We start from the raw sequence: 24,858 nt of genomic DNA on the forward strand, positions 1-24,858 counted from the left end.
GCTCTACCCTTCATTCGATCCCTGCGAAACCCTACATTTCAGCAGGATAATGCACGACCGCATGTTGCAGGTCCTTACGGGCCTTTCTGGATATAGAAAATGTTCGACTGCTGCCCTAGCCAACACATTCTCCAGATCTCTCACCAATTGAAAACGTCTGGTCAATGGTGGCCGAGCAACTGGCTCCTCACAATACGCCAATCACTACTCTTGATGAACTGTGATATCGTGTTGAAGCTGCATGGGCAGCTGTACCTGTACACGCCATCCAAGCTCTGTTTGACTCAATGCCCAAACGTATCAAGGCCGTTATTACGGCCAGAGGTGGTTGATCTATGCACCCAAATTGCGTGAAAATGTAATCACATGTCAGTTTTCGTATAATATATTTGTTCAATGAATACCTGTTTATCATCTGCATTTCTTTTTGGTGTAGCAATTTTAATGGCCAGTAGTGTAAATCTTTTTCGTCGCCTGACAGAACGCGACAAATTAGGTACCGTCCTAAATCCGCATGCGTCAAGCCGAAGACAAAGCAAAACTCATACCTGAGAAGTATGTATTATTGCTGAATTTTGTTACTATCTTCACCTACTTCCGATTCTGTCAGCTTGTTCACAAGTGCAAATTGTGTTGAAATCCGTAAGTGGCCATTTCATAATTTAATTATAGGTAATTCTGTTTGAAAATTTGAATTACGTGCACTGTGTTTATCGTAAACTTAACACAGATGTAAACGTTACAATATGTATCTTTCTGCATTACCTGTTAAGTGGTTAGGTCCAACTTTTCGCATAACTCCGAGGCTTCAATGAAGGCCTTATTTCAATAGTGGAACAAGTCCATTTTTGTTCATATTGAGATACAGAGTCCTCAAGTTAAATAAGCGCTGAAAAATCTGCAGTTAAGGTACCAGAAATATTCAAGCATATGGCTTTTTGCTAGAGATGAACCTTTCTTTCTGTTTGTTTGGCTCATTAATTTCACAAGCATTATAGACAGAAAAGTGGAGGCAATGGACTTGTACCACTATTGAAATAAGCCCTTCAAATAACCACGCTCGATCGTGTCCAGTCATAAGCGATAATAGCAAAGTGAAAAATTAAATTGAATTACGCGGAATGTAATTCAAACGAGTGAGCTAAGTGTGGGGGAAGAAGCATGTTAGTGATATATCAACGACGACATAAAAAAAATTATGGACACTAAAGGCATTACTTTTAGCCAGTAGTCTGAAATATTTCAACCCTTCCGAACCTGAAACCTAAGACTTCCAACAGAAACTTCCTGGCAGATTAAAACTGTGTGCCCGACCGAGACTCGAACTCGGGACCTTTGCCTTTCGCGGGCAAGTGCTCTACCAACTGAGCTACCGAAGCACGACTCACGCCCGGTACTCACAGCTTTACTTCTGCCAGTACCTCGTCTCCTACCTTCCAAACTTTACAGAAGCTCGCAGAAGGTTCGCAGGAGAGCTTCTGTAAAGTTTGGAAGGTAGGAGACGAGGTACTGGCAGAAGTAAAGCTGTGAGTACCGGGCGTGAGTCGTGCTTCGGTAGCTCAGTTGGTAGAGCACTTGCCCGCGAAAGGCAAAGGTCCCGAGTTCGAGTCTCGGTCGGGTACACAGTTTTAATCTGCCAGGAAGTTTCATATCAGCGCACACTCCGCTGCAGAGTGAAAATCTCATTCTGGAAACTTCCAACAGAGTTTCATGGATTAATTTTCGAAGCTTCGGTGTTCCTTGGTAGGGCTGTAACTATGACGATGTGGCTCACAGCTTAGGATTGTTTAATAATTGCATTTTTGTTATAACTGTCTTTGCAAATTATAATACAATGTTTTGGACATTAGGAGAGTACAGATTTTTCAGTTTCACGCTTATCTAAACCATGTCAATATTCAGTTATATATAAAAAAAATAATGGTTCAAATGGCTCTGAGCACTATGGGACTTAACATGTATGGTCATCAGTCCCCTAGAACTTAGAACTACTTAAACCTAACTAACCTAAGGACATCACACAACACCCAGTCATCACGAGGCAGAGAAAATCCCTGACCCCGCCGGGAATCGTACCCGGGAACCCGGGCGTGGGAAGCGAGAACGCTACCGCACGACCACGAGCTGCGGACAGTTATATATACTTTTATATATTTATATCATCATAAAATCGGTGCTCGATGCGATATATTGCTTTGAAAAAAACATCGCTGTATATTTTTAATAGCCATTCCTAAGTAAGGTCATGGAGTTCGACACTGAAAGTCCCCTCTCACACTAAGGGCTGTGTATCCAGACGCAGTGAGCTAAAGAGATTTTTCTTTTCTTCCATACACATTTCATTTCAATAGTTTGAAATCACGACTTCTTAAATTGATGTTACGAAAAAATTAACTGTCAGTGCCTGTCTATTTTGTACTGGAATTATTACTTTCTTGAAATACGTGGGCATTTGGCTGTCTCCTACCATACCAACTTGAATACGTTCTCCAAAGGATATCAATAAATCCGAGGGAATCTCCTCTGCTCCAGGTGCATTATTTCGACTTAAGTCTTTCAGTGGTCTGTCATGTTCTTTTCTCAGAGTGACATCTCCCATCTCACCTACATCTGCTTCTCTTCTCTTTGCATAATATTGTATTGACGTTCGTTTTCTCTGTATAGCCTTTCTACATATTCCTTACCCCTTGTAGAGTTGCCACCATTGCTTAATATTGGCTTGCATTTGAGCTGTTAATATTCGGACAGGTGCTTCTCTTCTCTCATTAGCTTTCCTGTATTCATGCATGCTTCTACAGTTTTGTATTTCTGCACCTGTAATTCCTGCATTACCATTTTGCAATTTCTGTCAGTGTCATTTCTAGACATCTATATTCACTTTTTCCTGGTTCATTCGCTCCATTTATATGTTTTGTCCTTTCGTCAGTAAAATTCGTTACACATTAATTGCTACTGGGTACTGTCTCTTTGCCTATTTGATCCTCCGTTGTCATCAATATTTCACCTCTCAGGGCTATCCATTCATCTTCTACTGTATTCCTTTTCCTTGTTTCAGTCAATCGTTGCCTAATGCTGTGTTTGTGATTTTCAGCAACCTCTAGTTCATATAATTTATTCAGCTCCCATTTATTTAATTCCTTTCCTTTATGCTGTATTTTCAGTTTAGTCTGTAGTTCACAGCAAATAAATTATGGCCAGAGTTCACATCTACAGCTGGAAATGTTTTGCAGTTTGTAATTTGGTTTAGAAATATGTTATTACTATTAAACAATCTATCTGAAAATTTCCACTTATACAACCTCCTTTCAAGATTCTTAAAGCATGTGTCAGCTGTTATTAAATTGTGCTCTGTGCACATTCGTGTGCTCGCAAAGGGATAGACAAGGATGTGGACGGAGACCAGTGGCGTCCTTTTTGGAAGTATTATCCTAGTATTTAACTTAATCAGTTTAGCGATTTCACAGAAAATCCATATCATCACGACATGTGGGGTATTTGGTCGCCCCCATAGGCAGACGCAGTGGTTTAATCACTGTGTCACTTCGACAGGCTTCTGTTGACCAACCCTGTATCCTGCACTCGTAGGCACTGACCATGCCATATGGTGAAATTTAAGTGCCGAACATGTCAGTATTATTAATGACCGTTTAAGGCTTGAAGGCGAAATTAACGGAGGACAAAGACTATGCTAATGTATTGCAATGGTACCGACTTGCATCAATACATGAACTTTGAGACAATTTAAGATAGATGTTGTGAGGCGCTGTACGAAGGCGTCAAGTGGTCAGATGACTCCAGAAAGTTACCATAGCCCAGTTACTTGCGTAGCTTTGGTTAGCGGCATTTAAATGCACTTAGGACGGTCGAACGGCTACTCGTTCTCGAGAACACTGCTGTGGTAATGACCGACCGCTTTGTCAGCAACAGTGTTTGTGACGCCTATCAAATTCTTGATGCACTGTGGTGTCAAACCTAGAATAAATACGATTCATCATTAAATAGATCACAAACAGAATACACTGTCTTACTGTACTACTAGGAATCTACCGTTATTAAGTTATACTTTACACAATGGTCAGGTAGGACACCACTACTGTCTCTCGTTATGTGATGAAAAGAACCAAATATAATTTTTATCTCGAATTACTTGTTTCGGACGCGATACACATCTTCATTATCTTGCAACGATTCTAAACGTACATGCAATGTTCACTGGAGTTAGCAAATTGAAGCACATTACATAATGCAGTAAATGAAGCAGGCAAAAAGGAATACAAACGTCTCAAAAATGAGATCGACAGGAAGTGCAAAATGGCTAAGCAGGGATGGCTAGAGGACAAATGTAAGGATGTAGAGGCTTATCTCACTAGGGGTAAGATAGATACTGCCTACAGAAAAATTAAAGAGACCTTTGGAGATAAGAGAACCACTTGTATGAATATCAAGAGCTCAGATGGAAACCCAGTTCTAAGCAAGGAAGGGAAAGCAGAAAGGTGGAAGGAGTATATAGAGGGTTTATACAAGGGCGATGTACTTGAGGACAATATTATGGAAATGGAAGAGGATGTAGATGAAGATGAAATGGGAGATACGATACTGCGTGAAGAGTTTGACAGAGCACTGAAAGACCTGAGTCGAAACAAGGCCCCCGGAGTAGACAACATTCCATTGGAACTACTGACGGCCTTGGGAGAGCCAGTCCTGACAAAACTCTACCATCTGGTGAGCAAGATGTATGAAACAGGCGAAATACCCTCAGACTTCAAGAAGAATATAATAATTCCAATCCCAAAGAAAGCAGGTGTTGACAGATGTGAAAATTACCGAACTATCAGTTTAATAAGTCACAGCTGCAAAATACTAACGCGAATTCTTTACAGACGAATGGAAAAACTGGTAGAAGCGGACCTCGGGGAAGATCAGTTTGGATTCCGTAGAAATACTGGAACACGTGAGGCAATACTGACCTTACGACTTATCTTAGAAGAAAGATTAAGGAAAGGCAAACCTACGTTTCTAGCATTTGTAGACTTAGAGAAGGCTTTTGACAATGTTGACTGGAATACTCTCTTTCAAATTCTAAAGGTGGCAGGGGTAAAATACAGGGAGCGAAAGGCTATTTACAATTTGTACAGAAAGCAGGTGGCAGTTATAAGAGTCGAGGGGGTTTAAAGGGAAGCAATGGTTGGGAAGGGAGTGAGACAGGGCTGTAGCCTCTCCCCGATGCTATTCAATCTGTATATTGAGCAACCAGTAAAGGAAACAAAAGAAAAGTTCGGAGTAGGTATTAAAATCCATGAAGAAGAAATAAAAAATTTGAGGTTCGCCGATGACATAGTAATTCTGTCAGAGACAGCAAAGGACTTGGAAGAGCAGTTGAACGGAATGGACAGTGTCTTGAAAGGATGGTATAAGATGAACAACAACAAAAGCAAAACGAGGATAATGGAATGTAGTCGAATTAAGTCGTGTGATCTGAGGGAATTAGATTGGTAAAGTAGTTTTAGTAAAGGAGTTTTGCTGTTTGAGGAGCAATATAACTGATGATGGTCGAAGTAGACAGGATATAAAATGTAGACTGGCAATGGCAAGGAAAGCGTTTCTGAAGAAGAAAAATTTGTTAACATCGAGTATAGATTCAAACGTCAGGAAGTCGTTTCTGAAAGTATTTGTATGGATTGTAGCCATGTGTGGAAGTGAAACATGGACGATAAATAGTTTGGACAAGAAGAAAATAGAAGCTTTCGAAATGTGTTGCTACAGAAGAATGCTGAAGATTAGATGGATAGATCACATAACTGATGAGGAAGTATTGAATAGGATTGGGGAGAAGAGGAGTTTGTGGCACAACTTGACTAGAAGGGATCGGTTGGTAGGTCATGTTCTGAGGCATCAAGGGATCTCCAATTTAGTATTGGAGGGCAGCGTGGAGGGTAAAAATCGTAGAGGGAGACCAAGAGATGAATACACTAAGCAGACTCAGAAGGATGTAGGTTGCAGTAGGTACTGAGTGATGAAGAAGCTTGCACAGGATAGAGTAGCATGGAGAGCTGCATCAAACCAGTCTCAGGACTGAAGACCACAACAACAACAACAACATAATTTTAGTCTTTCGAACTATTATCACCATTCGACCCGAAACGAACACAACAGATAAAACGTTTCACATCAGGAATGGCATCCCTCTATGTCATCAATAAATGGTTATACGGGGCGACAATTATTGAAGTACACGAAAAAAGCGTAAATTAGTTATAAACTACGGCGTGGTTACATTTTGTTCAACATGTAAAAGAGTCACTACAGATATTCGGATTTAGGTTATGACATGTTCGACATTAATGCCATCATTATCGTTGATGTGGCGGAGACGAAGAGCGAAACTGTGCATAAACCGCTGAAATTCCGGAATATCGATGCTGCCGATGGCCTCCTGAATAGCTGTTTTCAGCTCAGCAACGGTTTCGGCGTCATTGCTGTACACCTTGTCTTTCATGTAGCCCCACAAAAAGGAGTCGCATGTGTTCATAGCCAGAGAATATGGCGGCCAGTCGAGGCCCATGTAAGTGGCCTCTGGGTAACTCAGAGCCAGAATGCGGTACCCAAAGTGCTCCTCTTGGACATGAAATACTCTCCTCCTTAGATGGCGTCGAGGTCCGTTTTGCATGAATCACATCTCGTCGAAATCAGTGTCACTTTGGATAATGGGGATGAAATCATCCTCCAAAACCTTGACGTACTGTTCGGCAGTCACCGTGCCATCAAGGAATATCGCAATGATTATTCCGTGACTGGACATTGGCCGTGCGGGATTAGCCGAGCGCTCTCAAGCGCTGCAGCCATGGACTGTGCGGCTGGTCCCGGCGGAGGTTCGAGACCTTCCTCGGGCATGTGTGTGTGTGTGTGTGTTTGTCCTTAGGATAATTTAGGTTTAGTAGTGTGTAAGCTTAGGGACTGATGACCTTAGCAGTTAAGTCCCATAAGATTTCACATACATTTGAACATTTTTGAACTGGACACTGCATACCACGCAGTCACCCGTTGAGGGTGAAGAGACTTCTCGATCGCAAAATGCGAATTCTCAGCCCCTCTAATGTGCCAATTTTGCTTATTGACGAACCCATACAAATGAAAGTGGGCTTCGTCGCTAATCCAAACAATATTCACATCAAGTCATGTTCGTCAATTCTGTGGACATTAGCGTTGGCGCAACGGAACCGCTGTTCCATGGTCCTAGGGTTTAATGGCTGAAGAGTTTGAATTTTGGATGGGAAGAGATGCACGACTCCAACATCAATTTGTCGCAATGTTTCTCGGTTTATTTCCATGTGCTGTGCAGCTCGTCTGATCGATTTCCTGGGGTTGGTTTCAAACACAGCGCGTGCCTTCTCGATGTTTTCAAGCGGTTTCACCCTTTTTGAACGACCGGAGTTGCCTACAGTGTCATCACGAACACTACCCGCTCTCTCAAACTTGCGAAGCAAATTCTTGATTGTTAGCACACTTTGACCGGTTGCCTTCAGCTTCACACGGTTGCAAACTTCCCTTCAGTCGCAATCGGGCTGTTATTGCTTGCATAGTAGGCCTTCACAAGCGTTATTCGCTCAGGCACGCTGTACCGTGACATATTCACGTTCAAATGACCGACAACAACAAGGTGCGTGCGCAAGCGCATACTAATTCCCATGTCCCACGACCAACCATACAGTTTGAACATGCTAACGCAAACCGTTGAGAAGTTATGACGATTTTATTTCATATAGTTCAATAATTGTCACCCTGTAACTTCCAATTGATCGCTTAACTTTTCACAGAATTTTTATGAAGCGTTGTTTATGGTCTAAAACTTCAGCTTGCTCGTGTCATTAATTATACAGTGTGGAGAACAATGCTGGAAAAGAAGTTTTGACTGCAGCGTGCACTAATCACAAAGCAAACGGCACTTCTTTTACAGTGAATTTGTACCACATGAATATAACTGTCTCATCTTAATGCTGACATTTTCTGTGGTACGAAAGATGTTTCAACTTTCGTAAAGCTTAACGCACTGGCATGACGTTACTCCTTAATCCGGCGCCACTTGTATCCTTGGAGAGTGGCCTAAACTTAAATTTCCGGGTGGTGTATTCAACAACGCCACGTAAGTCCATAAAGTCAAATGTATTTCTACTCAGTGACTTCTTGCTAGATCTATAAAAGAGATACCACTGAATTCGTCTCATGAGATCTTCTATTCTGGCGGCAAAAATAGCGTAGTTCTATTGAAAACCGAAGTTGATACCTGTGTCTCGTTTTTTAGTGAATTTGCAAGAGCGCACTGGTGTTTGTTTCATGAGCCTCTGGTCACTATTCGCGTGGCTGAAACCAATGTTTATTTATTTATTTATTGTTCCGTGGGACCACATTAAGGAGAAGTCTCCATGGTCATGGAACGAGTCAATACATGAAATTATAACACGATTGTAGAAACAGATAAAATGAAATATAAGAAACATATTCAGGCGACACGTCATTAGTTTAAATAAAGAAAATCAAGAATGTAACACTGGAATTTGCTTAATTTTTTAGCTCTTCCAGGAGCTCCTCGACTGAATAGAAGGAGTGAGCCATGAGGAAACTCTTCAGTTTAGACTTAAAAGCGGTTGGGCTACTGCTAAGATTTTTGAGTTCTTGTGGTAGCTTATTGAAAACGGATGCAGCAGAATACTGCACTCCTTTCTGCACAAGAGTCAAGGAAGTGCATTCCACATGCAGATTTGATTTCTGCCTAGTATTAACTGAGTGAAAGCTGCTAACTCTTGGGAATAAGCTAATATTGCTAACAGCAAACGACATTAAAGAAAATATATACTGTGAGGGCAATGTCAGAATTCCCAGACTATTGAATAGGGGTTGACAAGAGGTTCTCGAACTTACACCTCACATAGCTCTAAAAGCCCGTTTTTGAGCCAAAAATACCCTTTTTGAATCAGGAGAATTACCCCAAAAAATAATACCATATGACATAAGCGTATGAAAATATGCGAAGTAGACTACTTTTCGTGTTGAAATGTCACTTATTTCAGATACTGTTCTAATGGTAAATAAAGCGGCATTTAGTTTCTGAACAAGATCCTGAACATGGGCTTTCCACAACAGCTTACTATCTACCCGTACGCCTAGGAACTTGAACTGTTCCGTCTCGCTTATAACATGCCCATTCTGTCTGATTAAAATATCAGTTCTTGTTGAATTGTGAGTTAGAAATTGTAAAAACAGAGTCTTACTGTGATTTAGCATCAAATTATTTTCCACAAGCCACGAACTTATTTCATGAACTACATTATTTGATAATGTTTCAATATTACACACAAGATCCTTCACTACCAAGCTGGTGTCATCAGCAAACAGAAATATTTTTGAATCACCTGTAATACTAGAAGGCATATCATTTATATAAATAAGAAACAGCAGTGGCCCCAGCACCGACCCTTGGGGAACGCCCCATTTAACAGTGCCCCATTGGGACTGAACATCATTATCACTCTCAATATTGCGGAGAATTACCTTCTGCTTTCTGTTCTTAAGGTAAGAGGCGAACCAATTGTAAGCTACTCCCCTTACTTCATAATGTTCCAACTTCTGCAGTAATATTTTGTGGTCAACACAGTCAAAAGCCTTCGTTAAATCAAAGAAAACACCTAACGTTCGCAACCTTTTATTTAATCCGTCCAAAACCTCACACAGAAAAGAGACTATAGCATTTTCAGTTGTTAAGCCATTTCTAAAACCAAACTGTACATTTGACAGCAAATTATGTGAATTTAAATGTTGCAGTAACCTTGTATATACAACCCTCTCGATAACTTTAGCAAACACCGATAGAATAGAAATAGGTCTATAATTATCAACATTATCCTTGTCTCCCTTTTTATAAAGTGGCTTCACTACCGAGTGCTTTAATCGGTCAGGAAACCAACCACTCCTAAAGGAAAAGTTACAGATATGGCTAAGTACTGGGCTAACATACATGGAGCAATACTTCAGTATTCTGCTAGATACGCCGTCATATCCATGAGAGTTCTTGGTCTTTAGTGATTTAATTATTAACTCAATCTCCCTCTTGTCAGTATCATTGAGGAGCATTTCAGGTAACAGTCTCGGAACACTTTATTCTACGAGTGCTATATGATTCCCTGTTGGGACTAGGTTTCTATTTAGTTCACCTGCTATATTCAGAAAGTGATTATTAAATACTGTACATATATGCGACTTATCAGTAACACGGACATTCCCACTACGCACTGATTCTATATCCTCGACCTGTCTCTGCAGACCAGCCACTTCCTTTACGACTGACCATATGGTTTTAATTTTATCCTGAGACTTAGCTATTCTATCTGCATACCACATACTTTTTGCCTTCCTAATAACTTTTTTAAGCACCTTACAATACTGTTTGTAATGGGCTACTGCATTTAGATTGTGACTGTTTCTATCGTTTTGATATAATTGCCACTTTGTTCTACAAGATATTCTTATACCTTTAGTCAGCCACCCAGGCTGCCTGTTTGTGCTAGTACCCTGTTTTGAACTTTCTAACGGAAAACAACTTTCAAAGATCACGAGAAAAGTCTTGAGGGAAGCATTATATTTATCGTCTACTGTATCAGCACTATAAACATCTTGCTACTCTTGTTCCTTGATAAGGTTTACAAAAGTCTCTACAGCAACTGGATCAGCTTTCCTAAAAAGTTGGTAACTATATTTAACCTGTGTTGCAGCACAAAAATCTTTTAGACTTAAAATTTGTGCATCATGATCTGAAAGGCCATTCACCATTTTGCTAACAGAATGCCCTTCTAGTAATGACGAATGAACAAAAATATTGTCTATGGTTGTTCTACTGTTCCCTTGCACTCTCGTTGGAAAGAATACGGTTTGCATAAGATTATATGAATTAAGGAGGTCTACCAGCATCCTCTTCCTTGCACAGTCACTTATACAATTTGTATTGAAGTCACCACATATAATTAACTTTTTGTATTTCCTATAAAGTGAACCAAGAACCTCCTCTAGCTTTAGCAAAAATGTTGTGAAATCGGAGTCTGGGGATCTATAAATAACAACAGTTAGGAGTTTAGCTCCACTAAATTTAACCACACCTGCACACCATTCAAACACCTTTTCAGTGCAGTACTTTGAAACATCAATTGACTCAAATGGGATACCGTTTTTCACATACATGGCTACTCCCCCACACCGCAAAGAGCTCCTAGAAAAGCTGCCAGCCAACCTGTATCCTGGTAAAGGAAGCCTCAGAATTATCTCCTTATTTAATAAGTGTTCAGATATACCAATAATTTCAGAGTCAACATCTATAAGTAGTTCACTAACTTTATCTCTAATGCCTTGTATGTTTTGATGAAATATACTAATTCCCTCATTAATCGGATACCTAAGCTTTGTCGAAAGTGGTTTCTTTCAATGTAACATCCACGTGATAAATTTTTGGCTACAGTGCGACGAGAGGAAATTATGCCTCTAACAGTTATAAACATTATGTATTCGACGTATGAAAAAACAGTGAAATTTATAAATATTAATTATTTATATAATATTCTATGATGTAATTAGACATATCGATGTGTATCATACAAAGACAATGATAACTGTAAACTCCTTTTATGATCTGCGTTTGTCTTCCTTTGTTTTTACCTTCGTTGGTTGGCTTTTGTAAGCTGCGGACGCATATCAAACTGAGGTCTGTTAAGAAATTGTAATTATTTGTTAATTATTACTTGAAAATAGAGTTCATTATTATTATAAATATGAGTGAATAATTATTTGTAACTTTAATTCCTCTTTCAGTAAGCATTATCTGTGTTAATTATTTCTTTCCGCTGCAAGGAGTGCAGCCATTGATGATAGCGATTTGTATCGCGTTTTTGCCTGTGTTTTCCTTAGAAACAAATCAAATGTTTGCTTGATGAGGTCTCAATAGTGCACAATATGAAAGTATAGCTTACAGAATTTAATAATCATTTCAAATACTTACTTATTTGGCCTAACAATAGAAAGTCTCTATTAATTGTCTGCCGCCATCTTAACAATTATCTCAGCGGCAAATTCAAATTACGCAACTCTGCAGACATAAATGCCGAACGTAATACAAATGTGTAAAAATAAATGTGCGCCGGTGGTTCCGAAGTCATTTTAATGAAAATGATTCGAATCAGATTGGTTCTTTAAAAATAGTGCTCATAGCACGATCGTTATAGCATACTTTTCTAGCTGATGTATGGAACCGAAATTAATATTAGAACAATCTACCCATATTTCTGTCGAATTATTAGAAAATTTAATTATGAATGATAATTTAGAAACTGAAGGGGCAGAAGTTAGCAATGCTCAAGCTATGTCCATACAGGATATGCTAACAGCATTATTTGAAAAGTTTACTATTAAAGAGCAGGAGCGTGAAAAACAACGCGAGCTGAAAGAGCAGGAGCGTGAAAGACAACGTCAGCAGGAAAAGGAAAAACGTGGGAAAAGCTTACAGAAAAACAGCAACAGGAGCTCAGGGACCAAGAAAAGGAAAAGAAATGTATGGAAAATATAAACAACATTTTTCTGGAAAGAGATAATGAAATTGTTCGTAGGATAAATCAAGTGTTGGTCGATCGTGATAATGCTATTATTACCCATTTTAAGCAGGAGATCGATGCAGTAAAAACCACTATTGAACCGTTAACAAACATTCCAGTTCAGGTCAATAGTCTTCAAACTGAAGTAGATAGACTAGAAAACAAATTCAAAGCCTTGGCTACCGCTGTGGAAACAATGCAGGAGGACATTCCCTCGGAAATCCGAAAGCAAGTCCGAACAGTAGTAGCCAGGGTGCTGAGCTCTGAAAATCAAAGCTTTGAAAATCTGACAGTATGCAGTAATGACAACACTGGTACTGACAGGCAAAAGATCGCAGATAATCTGACGGCGAATATTAATGCACCACAAGGAAGACCAAATTTTGGCAATCAACCGATATTACCAGAGCAATGTGTGACACCAAGGAACAATAATAGTGGAATAGAATGTACTTGTAATAAAGTAACCACACCACCTGCGAATGATAGCAATTCCATGCACTTAACTACTTTGATGCATGAAGAAAGCCTGATTAAGCATAGACAGTTTCAAATATTTAACGAAGAAAGCAAGAAAAACATACATCCAGTAGTTTTCATTCGAAACTTCAAAAGTGTTCTTCCAAAATCATGGTCGGAAGAACAGAAAAAGCAGTTTGTGATTTCACATATTTCTGGTGATGCGTGGCTCTGGGCATTAAATGCAGCAGAAACTTGCAAGACTTTCCACGACTTTGAGAAGGCGTTCCTTGATCAATTCTGGTCAGCGTCTACTCAAGAGCGACTCCGTATAATTGTTTACAATGCAGAAATGTACAATCCGAAGTCAGGTTCCTTAAGAAAGTACTTTGAAAAATATATTAACATGACCCGGTACTGGGATGAGCCAGTAACCACCAGAGACTTATTGCGAGTGTTAAAAGCTAGATTATCCATACATAATAGAGAAAAATTATTTAATGTTACAGAATTTCTGTCTGTAATTGATTCTCTGGATCTAGTGCAAGAAGACGCCAGAAAAAATTCTGACGTGATCAGCAATAATAATAGTCCTAACTGAAAAAATTCATGGAATGGAAATAATGGAAATAGGGGCGAAGGTAGTCCAAAGAAAAATAAAAGTAAAGCTTATAGTAACGGAAAATACAATAATAATAATAGTAGTAGGGATCCCTACAACCAAAATTTTGGTTATCCTAATAATAATAACACTAATTATCAAAAGGCCGAAGAACACCAACAACCGAATGGTAATCAGAGGCACAAACCCAAACAGTAACAATAGCAACCGAAAGAAACGAAATGACAACAGGTCAGACAGTCAATATGAAGACAAGCCTAAAAATATGCGGGGTGACAGTGAATATTGACGACAGCCAGGGCCAAGTCATTGGCAGCCGCAGCAAAATTCTATCAATTCAGGTCAGCCAATAAATTATGTACAGGCTATACCTATATCAAGCAATCAATATCCACCGTGGTGGGATCGAAGCAGGCCTCCTCCGACTGAAAACTCACAAAATGTTAGAATAGTGGAGGTACCTTCGGAAACAAAACAAAACACTCAGAAGCCAACAAACTAATTTCGGTCCCTGTAGGCCTTCACCAGGTGACCGAGGCCAACAATGAATGCAATAGGTCGACAGAAAATAAACATGATACGGTGTCAGTATGGCAACAGGATCGAAGATGAGCTATATCAGGAACCTGCTGTCTCTGATATGCTACAAAGGGAAAATATCCAAGCAAGTGTCACCGGAGCTGTAAATGGTGTAACAACTACTATTCTGCTTGACACAGGTGCGAATGTATCAGTTATGAACACGCAGTTTTTCAAGAAGGTATCGGAGATAAGAAGATTGCCGATTTTGCCGATTGCAAATTGTAAGGTTATAGGGGCGTTGGGAAAAAAGGCACAGAGTATAAAACACCAGACACAGGTGGAAGTTTCCTTGGGAAATGATCGCTTATTATGCACGTTGCTACTAATGGATAACTTGTCAGTACCGGTGCTTCTGGGTTTTGAGTTCCTTCGGGAAAGGGAAGCTGTAATTGATCTCGCCCGTGGGACATATGCACTTAAGTACCAACAGCGACCCATATCATTAATGCTGAATCGGGAGTTCGGTGCGAACCTTCCGCTGATGAGAAAAATGAATCTTTCTGTCAGCAAACAGAAGTTGTTAGTGTTGGATCATAAGCACCCACAGATGTGTCACAAAAACCGAAATAACGATGCACCCAGCAACGTGAGTGACATCGTCACAACAATAGAAGAGAAAGTACAGGAGGCAACTTGCATTAATGCTTCAGAGGCTAGACAATTAACAGAATTATTATCCGGATACCTCGAAATATTCACTGAACTCCCTGGAATCATAAAAGATTACCAGTATAATATGAAAGTATATCCACACAAGACCTATTGCCGAGCATCTTACTCGGTCCCCTGGACTAAGAAAAACGAAGATACAAAGGACCAATCAGAAGTGCAAGTGCACTACCCCATAACTGTAAATATAATGTTTATGGTAAAATAATTAGCAGTAATAATGTGATAATATTATGTATGTATTAGTTTATAAGCTTTTATGTCAAGTATTACACTGTAATATTCGTGAATTATTTGAACAAGGAGTAGAGAATCCCCATAATAAATGTATTTTTTACTCTGAAAGGGATCAATAACTTAATAAACACTTGAGTGTTATTGCATTAAATGTGAGGAATTTTACCTTTCTATATGTAGCATAGAAATGATTAAAATGCTTAAATAATATATTGGTTCGTGTGTAAGAATGGATATAAAAAAAATATTTTTATAAGATTAAGTCATATAGTCCCACACACGTAGCGAGTGTTGGTGGTGTGTGAGCTGTGTGACTGAAAAAAAAAATAAATAAAAAATAAAATAAACTGCTTTCACCACTAGTGAAGCGAAATCTGAATGTATACTGATTAACGTACACGGTTTCATTACAAAGTCATTTAAAATGCTCTTATGAGCAACATTCTGGTTAGATAAACCGAACATGGACATCTGTCCTAAAAACATGGTAAATAACAATCCGAATAAAAAATAAAAAATTGAAAAAAATAGAAATATATACATATATGTATTTGTAATAAAAATGGAAATGTACTGTTATCTGGACAGTTCAGTAATGATCTCATGTTCAAGATAATGTTGCAGATTCTGAAAGTTTTATACTGTCTCATGTTCATGTGACAGTGTAAAATTTTATATTTTGTTATTCAGTCATGGTAATATGAACTTATGTGCAAGTGTACCAGACCTCATTACTTGAAAAGTGTCATTTGCATATAGATTGTCTGTTAAGTACTGTGGAAAACTACTGACAGCAATCATAACAGTGAAACGTGTTTCGCAGGAACTAGTGGACGCGTGAAGAACTGTGATTTACATTGTGAATAATATGAACAGTGATAAAAACTGTGATCACGTAACTTTATGAACGCTCTTGGAGTGTCAAAGTTAGCAGCAACGCTATGAACGTTGAGTACTGTTGACTGAATTAATAATTAATTTGAACTGATGACCTTTAGTAGTTTGATATGAAGCGTCTCCGCGTGCCAAATTTAATGTGACAGACTGTACAGCCAGCCAGCCAGCCAATGCAACGTTGGCTACGCAGCGCCTCGCGAAAATATTTACATTCCGCTTAAGTAAACGAAGCACACTACGGACACTTGTATGATTAACGGTGCAGTGTTCAAAATGTGCATATTGTGATAAACTTACATGTGAATCACTGCATTGTGTTGATCAGTGTCAAAATACAGAACATACTCCAAAAACAGTCTAATTGCATCCGTGTGAATGCAAGTGAAATGGACAGTAATAAACTTTTCCACAGGATGAGAATAGTAATTATCTCGTTACTGATGCTTATAGTTTGTCATTTCATGTACCCGCCTTAAACTGAGGGACGAGGGAAAGGAGAAACAAGACCTGCTGCAGCGCGACTTCTAGCCAGCAGCAGATCCAAACCACGATGCAGCCGACGGCAACCGACGCCCCACCGACTCGGCCGGGGGCTGTCCAGCAGCAGCCACTACCTGTCTGCGTTCCAACAGCTCGACACGGGGACGGTCTTACGACGTCAGCAGCAAATTCTTATGACATTCGATAAATGAGTGACTCTGGAAACTGTTATGATATACACCATGAAAAAACATTCATTATCCCAGATGCTTATAACAGAGTCATAAATTTGCATTTTCCAGCATATTTTTTTTACATTCATGTCAAGCCTAACTGTTAAAAGTAGGTGTCTGTATTTTCTTGAAGCCTCTTGGACGGTTTTATTCCCGGTTTTCCGAGTCCAGTGAACCCAAATGGGGGGGGGGGGGGATAACTTAATCCGGGAAGTATCCGCAGCAATTTCCGAGATAATACAGTCACTGAAGTCATTTAAACTACTCGAATCAACTATAATTTTGTCATGTCTAAAACAACATTGAAACTAAACATTTGCATCTTGAGAGTAGCAAATCTACGTGGATTACGTGGACTGATAAAAAAAAATATACAATAGATAAACTAATTTTTTTTCTCAGCCCAAGGGGCATTGTAACATCCACATGATAAATTTTTGGCTACAGTGCGACGAGAGGAAATTATGCCTCTAACAGTTATAAACATTATGTATTAGACGTATGAAAAAACAGTGAAAACTTATAAATATTAATTATTTATATAATATTCTATGATGTAATTAGACATATCGATGTGTATCATACAAAGACAATGATAATTATAAACTCCTTTTATGATCTGCGTTTGTCTTCCTTTGTTTTTACCTTCGTTGGTTGGCTTTTGTAAGTTGCGGACGCATATCAAACTGAAGTCTGTTAAGAAATTGTAATTATTTGTTAACTATTACTTGAAAATAGAGTTCATTAATATTATAAATATGAGTGAATAATTATTTGTAACTTTTATTCCTCTTTCAGTAAGCATTATCTGTGTTAGTTATTTCTTTCCGCTGCAAGGAGTGCAGCCATTGATGATAGCGATTTGTATCGCGTTGTTGCCTGTGTTTTCCTTAGAAACAAATCAAATGTTTGCTTGATGAGGTCTCAATAGTGCACAATATGAAAGTATAGTTTATAGAATTTAATAATCATTTCAAATACTTACTTATTTGGTCTAACAATAGAAAGTCTCTATTAATTGTCTGCCGCCATCTTAACAATTATCTCAGCGGCAAATTCAAATTACGCAACTCTGCAGACATAAATGCCGAACGTAATACAAATGTGTAAAAATAAATGTGCACCGGTGGTTCCGAACTCATTTTAATGAAAATGATTCGAATCAGATTGGTTCTTTAAAAGTAGTGCTCACAGCACGATCGTTATAGCAAACTTTTCTAGCTGATGCATGGAGCCGAAATTAATTACGCACGAGTTGCGAAGAATATTGTTTCAGGTAACATACGTCAGTGTTGTGCGCGGCTGATATTCGGTGGTTTCAATGATCATTTTGCTGAAGATAACTGTTTCCATCATAATCCATAGTTGTATAGAATCTGTTGTATGAACTGTGATTTAGTGACACTTACACAACTTACAGACAACACTTTAACACGACGTTAACTTGGAGTTCTTTAGCAACTTGGTCAAATCTTTAGCCGGGAGAAAAATTATTTAGTAATTACTCAGCGTAATAAAATAAGATTATCATTTTCATTTACAAATTAGTTAAATACCAAACCACTGAATAACACAGCAAACGCCACACCAAATTACAGATGCCTTTAACGGGTAAAAAGTAGTTTGAAATGAAAAGCTAGGCGCCTCGTCCTGTTCACAAATCTATCATGAGAAACAGTGACATAAGCGAGCGTCTAAAAAAAAAGTCACATCAACAGCGCAATTAAAAACTGTTTAGAAACATTGCACTGGTGCGTAAAGTTATACAATTTCGAAAATAATCCACCTTTAATGAAGTCAGGATATAAAACATAGTTAATATAATACACGGAGACATTAATATTACACGAGTCTGTACAACAGTGGATAAACATAGTTAAACAATTGCCTAAGATAAACGCACGGCGTATATTTGCAATCTAGTATCATCGAACAATTACAGTGTTGTTTTCTGTAAGAAGGTACAAAACTAAATTGTGTCGCTAGCAGCGCTGATGTTGTATAGTTAAGAGTGGTTCAATACTTACAGTGGAAAGCTTCATGCACTTGTGCCTCTGAGAACTGGCGCTGAAATATTGTAACTGCGCCGTCTGCTATACACAGCAGAAGCACCTGCAAATAAACGGCGAATGTTATTCACGGTCTGATTCGCTGAATAATTCTAAAATTTTAGTGCAGTTCAACATCGTGTCTGTCAGATATACTCAGGTCTTACAGCCATACAGAAAGTCGTGCAGAAAGAAAAACCCGACGCGAGATCAGGGAAGGGGTTATTGCAGCTAGTAACAGCAAACACTCAGCGAAAGGTCACAAATGCACCGTTGCCATGTTACAACCACAAAATCACAAGTAATCAGTAACGATAGCGCGAAAATGTGTGCTTTTAACCTAACAGTCCCCAACGAATACATGTTATGCCAGAGAGTGCAATTACTGATAACATTAGCCCAAGCTAATTTTTTCAGCTGAACTCTCGAAGCCCTCAAAAGTTGTTGTTTTGTCAAAAACTGACATTTTGAGCCTCTGGCTGTGTACAAAATACGGGTTGATGCTTGCAGAGAAGTACGATTTCGGATGACGTGTCATGTCTACCACAGAATTTAAACATGTGTTTTCGCCAATTATCGAGGGTAGACTGAAGTCACGAACCAACTACAGTTATATGACTGCGGTGCCTATTTGAAATGAGATTCAAGTTTTCTTTGAAGTCTTCAGCAACTCTATCATCTGAGTCGGGGATCAGTAAAAGGAACCAATTATTGATTCATTCTAGTTGTTAAGTATAACCTCTAACTATACTAACTCTCAGGAACTATCTACTTCAATTTCACTATAGCGTAAACTACTTCTGACGGCAATAAATACGCCACCATCGACTGTACTTTATCCTTTCGGAATATGGTTTGGTCCTTGCTAAAAATTTCGACTGAACTTATTTCCGATTTCAGTCAGCTTTCCATACTATAACGATTTGAGATTCAATGCTTTCTATTAACGCTTGGTGCTACGGTTATTTAGCAATGCGACAGTTTACAACTACAATATTTATTGTTCTTATGTCTACCCTCTTCCTGTATTCGTCCCGCACACTTTGAAACTGAAGCCCTTTCTACAAATTCTCGAGACCATGTAACCTAAAACCTTTTTGTTACACATTATGATATGAATGGCTACTTATGTAATGCAGCATTTTCTTTACCGTGGGATTTGGTCTTTTTACAATCTTTCCTTCTGACAGAAGTTTTTTTTTACTTCATTGTTTAAATAAGCGACGTTCTGTTCAAAATCGACTATTCATGGTGTGTCAGGAGCGGCGCGGACTTAAGCAACTAAAGCATTTTCACTTTAATAAATTGTTTACATCTTCTGAAATCGTTCTGAGGCAAATTGCAGTTAAATAGTTTCGCACATCATATTTTGGTTGTAGAGCACCAGCACCCCAAGGAATTTTCGTCATATGAGGGAATAAAATTAATGTAAACTGCAAGATAAATGTATCTTAAAGTGAACAAGCCATCTGGTGATAAACCTGTCGGTTCGAAACCGGCAGCTGCGCTATTTATGTAAATACGATTACGAAAAGTGTCTCTGCAAAACTCAAGCAGTGTTTTTAAAATCTTACCAGTTTTTTTGTGGTTTTTAATGAGTAAAGCTTTTAAATCAACTACTCTATAATTAATCTAATTTCATTGATTTTTCAAATAAACTTCACTATAGCTTGACAGTAAAACGGTCAACATTAGGTATTGTAAAGTGCAACACTTTTAATAATAAGATCTAAAGGCTAAGTGTATTAACTTGAGCTAATTTCCGGAAAGCAGGAATGAATTATTACGATAGATCGGTAACTGTAATTACTGATGGAAAAGCAATCGAAAATTAAATTTTGTTTCCTCAAAATATCATTTACTCTTTACAGTTAATGCTACGAAGTTGTCATCTGGCACGGTGTCTAAAATTCTTGAGGTCAAGACTGTCGATCTCCGCTCACTGGTCGATAATGTTTTGTGGCCGTGATTAAAAAACGGCACATTTCAGATTTATTATTATCTGGAAAATTACGCTCTATTTGATGTCCCATACACATTGACACGAGTTTTTCTCCACGTAGAAATGAAGTTGTAGATTATGAAAAAGTGATACAAGATACACTTCCCATTACGTACTTAAACTTACTTATATGCGAGGTCTTAAACTAGCGAAAACGGCCAGATCGTTGAATCATTACTCGACTAACCCATCGACCAATCTGATTTAGAGCCTCGGGTCCACGAAAGACAATTGTTTCAGTCCTTACGCAAAACTACTTGCACACAAGAAACTGTGTTGATGTCGGGGAACAAACCGACGGAAAAATCATAGCACGTTTGGCTCTGTGACTGAAGGTCTCGATGCGACACAGTCCACCGGACGCTCTGTGACGTCATGCCATGCGCCGGCAGTGTAACCGTGCCAACATACTATGCCAACATCTAAAACGCCTTTCTTTCTTTTGTTATCGGCCTGGTTTTGGGCGGTTCGCAACGACTTCTTCCCCAGACCCGCCCTCTTCCTTTCAGAGACACAGTTGTACAGGGTTCCCAGAAGGAATCGTCAATGTTCAGGGATAAGACAGGGACCATCATCTGAAGCAAAAAACTTTTTATAAACATATGCCCTATTCTGAATGGTTTTCGAGATAGAACACCTTTAATGTACATCGTCATTTATTTTCAATATTATTCAGTGCACTGTCAGGTACACATAAGCACATCAGCTACTAAATATTACAACATGCGTCTTACAAAGTATTGGCGAATGGTCGTCTTCGGTTTATTGGGAGAATTTTACTGAAAAGTAGTTCTCCTGTAAAGGAGACAGCATGTATGACACTGGTGCGACCTATTCTTAAGTACTGTTCGAGTGTTTGCGATCCGTACCGCGTCGGGATGAAGAAAGACACCGAGCAATTCAGAGACGGGCTCCTAGATTTTTTACCGGTAGGTTCGAACAACACATAAGTGTTACGGAGATGCTTCGGGAACTGGAATGGGAAACCCTGGAGGGAAGGCGAACCTCAAAGTTTTTACTTATTCTCCATGAATTTTAATACCTACTCCGACTTTTTCTTTTGTTTCCTTTACTGCTTGCTCAATATACAGATTGAGTAACATCGGGGAGAGGCTACAACCCTGTCTCACTCCTTTCCCAACCACTGCTTTCCTTTAATGCCCCTCGACTCTTATAACTGCCACCTGCTTTCTGTACAAATTGTAAATAGCCTTTCGCTACCTGTATTTTACCCCTGCCACCTTCAGAATTTGAAAGAGAGTATTCCAGTTAACGTTGTCAAAAGCTTTCTCTAAGTCTACAAATGCTAGAAACGTAGGTTTGCCTTTCTTAATCTTTCTTCTAAGATAAGTCGTAAGGTTAGTATTGCCTCACGTGTTCCAACATTTCTACGGAATCCAAACTGATCTTCCCCGAGGTCCGCTTCTACCAGTTTTTCCATTCGTCTGTAAAGAATTCGCGTTAGTATTTTGCAGCTGTGACTTATTAAACTGATAGTTCGGTAATTTTCCATCTGTCAACACCTGCTTTCTTTGGGATTGGAATTATTATATTCTTCTTGAAGTCTGTGGGTATTTCCCCTGTCTCATACATCTTGCTCACCAGATGGTAGAGTTTTGTCATGACTGGCTCTCCCAAGGCCATCAGTAGTTCTAATGGAATGTTGTCTACTCCCGGGGCCTTGTTTCGACTCAGGTCTTTCGGTGCTCTGTCAAACTCTTCACGCAGTATTGTATCTCCCATTTCATCTTCATTTACATCCTCTTCCATTTCCATAATATTGTCCTCAAGTACATCGCCCTTGTATAAACCCTCTATATACTCCTTCCACCTTTCTGCCTTCCCTTCTTTGCTTATAACTGGGTTGCCATCTGAGCTCTTGATATTCATACAAGTGGTTCTCTTCTCTCCAAAGGTCTCTTTAATTTTCCTGTAGGCAGTATCTATCTTACCCCTAGTGAGACAAGCCTCTACATCCTTACATTTGTCCTCTAGCCATGCCTGCTTAGCCATTTTGCACTTCCTGTCGATCTCATTTTTGAGACGTTTGTATTCCTTTCTACCTGCTTCATTTACTGCATTTTTATATTTTCTCCTTTCATCAATTAAATTCAATATTTCTTCTGTTACCCAAGGATTTCTATTAGCCCTCGTCTTTTTACCTACTTGATCCTCTGCTGCCTTCACTACTTCATCCCTCAGAGCTACCCATTCTTCTTCTACTGTATTTCTTTCCCCCATTCCATACGTATTCAAATACAGAGATATGTAAACAGGCAGAATACGGCGCTGCGGTCAACAACACCTATATAAGACAGCAAGTGTCTGGCAGAGTTGTTAGACCGGTTACTGCTGCTGCAATGGCAGGCTATCAAGATTTAAGTGAGTTTGAACGTGGTGTTATAGTCGGCGTACGAACGAAGGAACACAGCGTCTAAATTTTCAAACGTCTGTGAATTCCTAACGGACGAAACTGCTGAAGAAATCGGTTCCTAGACTTACACAATACTTAAACTAACTTAGGCGAAGAACAACACACACACCCGAGGGAAGACTCGAACCGCCGCGAAATCCGTGACACGGCGCCTTAAACCACGCGGCCACTCAGCGCGGCACAGCATCTCCGAGACAGCGGTGAAGTGGGGATTTTCCCATACGACCATTTCACGAGTGTAACGTGAATATCAGGAATCTGGTAATACATCAAACCTCCGACATCATTACGGCCGGAAAAAGATCCTACAAGAACGGGACCAACGACGACTGAAGAAAATCGTTCAACGTGACAGAAGTGTAATCCTTCCGCATATTACGGCAGATTCCAGTGCTGGAACATCTACGAGTGCCAGTGTTCGAAACATTCAACGAAACATTATCGATATGACCTTTCGGAGCTGAAGGTCCACTCGTTTACCCTTGATGAGTGCACGACAGAATTGTTCAAATGGCTCTAAGCACTATGGGACTTATCATCTGAGGTCATCAGTCTCCTAGAACTTAGAACTACTTAAACCTAACTAACCTAAGGACATCACACACATCCATGCCCGAGGCAGGATTCGAACCTGCGACCGTAGCGGTCACAAAATTGTTCAAATGGCTCTAAGCACTATGGGACTTATCATCTGAGGTCATCAGTCTCCTAAACTTAGAACTACTTAAATCTAACTAACCTAAGGACATCACACACAACCATACCTGAGGCAGGATTCGAACCTGCGACCGTAGAAGCAGCACGGTTACGGACTGAAGCGCCCAGAACCGCTCGGCCACACCGGCCGGCGAGTGCACGACACAAAACTTTAACCCTCACCTGGGCCCGCCAACACCAACACTGGACTGGAAATATGTTTGCCTGGTCGGACGAGTCTCGTTTCAAATTGTATGAAGCGGATGGAAGCGTACGGGTATGGAGACAACCTCATGAATCTATGGACCCTGCTTGTCAGCAGGAGATTGTTCAAGCTCGTGGGGCGAGTGCAGCTGGAGTGAAATGGGACCCCTGATACGTCTAGATACGACTCTGACAGGTGACACGCACGCAGGCATCCTGTCTGATCACCTGCATCCATTCATTCCGACTGACTTGGGCAATTCTAGCAGGACAATGCGACGCCCTGAAAGTACAGAATTACTGCAGAGTGGCGCCAGGAACACTCTTACGAGTTTAAATACTTCCGATGGCCACCAAACTCCCCAGATATGAGCATTATTGAGGATATCTGGGATGCTTTGCAACGTGCTGTTCAGAAGAGATCTCCACCTTCTCGTACTGTTACGGAATTATTTACAGCCCTGCAGGATTCGTGGTGCCAATTCCCTATATCACTACTTCAGACATTAGTCAAGTCCGTGCCACGTCGTGCTGCGGCGCCTCTGCGTACTGGTAGCAGCCCTACACGATGTTAGGCAGGTGCACCAGTTTCTTTAGCTCTGCAGTGTATGTTGTTGCGGGTTCTGACTCGTGAGCTACCTTTCCGACGCTGTTGGACACGGACTTAAG

General features: G+C 39.7%; 1 protein-coding gene across 1 annotated transcript in view; it reads right to left on the reverse strand.

Moving 5' to 3' along the window:
• The window catches only part of LOC126259709 (sodium/hydrogen exchanger 2-like), a 1,006,529-nt gene that overhangs the window by 537,740 nt on the left and 443,931 nt on the right, over positions 1 to 24,858 (reverse strand). Inside the window, exon 4 of the mRNA XM_049956680.1 lies at positions 18,833 to 18,917. The gene's annotated coding sequence lies outside the window, so the exon portion shown is untranslated. The remainder of the gene's footprint in view (positions 1 to 18,832; positions 18,918 to 24,858) is intronic.

Source organism: Schistocerca nitens, chromosome 5 (assembly GCF_023898315.1).
Source record: "Schistocerca nitens isolate TAMUIC-IGC-003100 chromosome 5, iqSchNite1.1, whole genome shotgun sequence".
Taxonomy (NCBI): Eukaryota; Metazoa; Arthropoda; class Insecta; order Orthoptera; family Acrididae; genus Schistocerca; species Schistocerca nitens.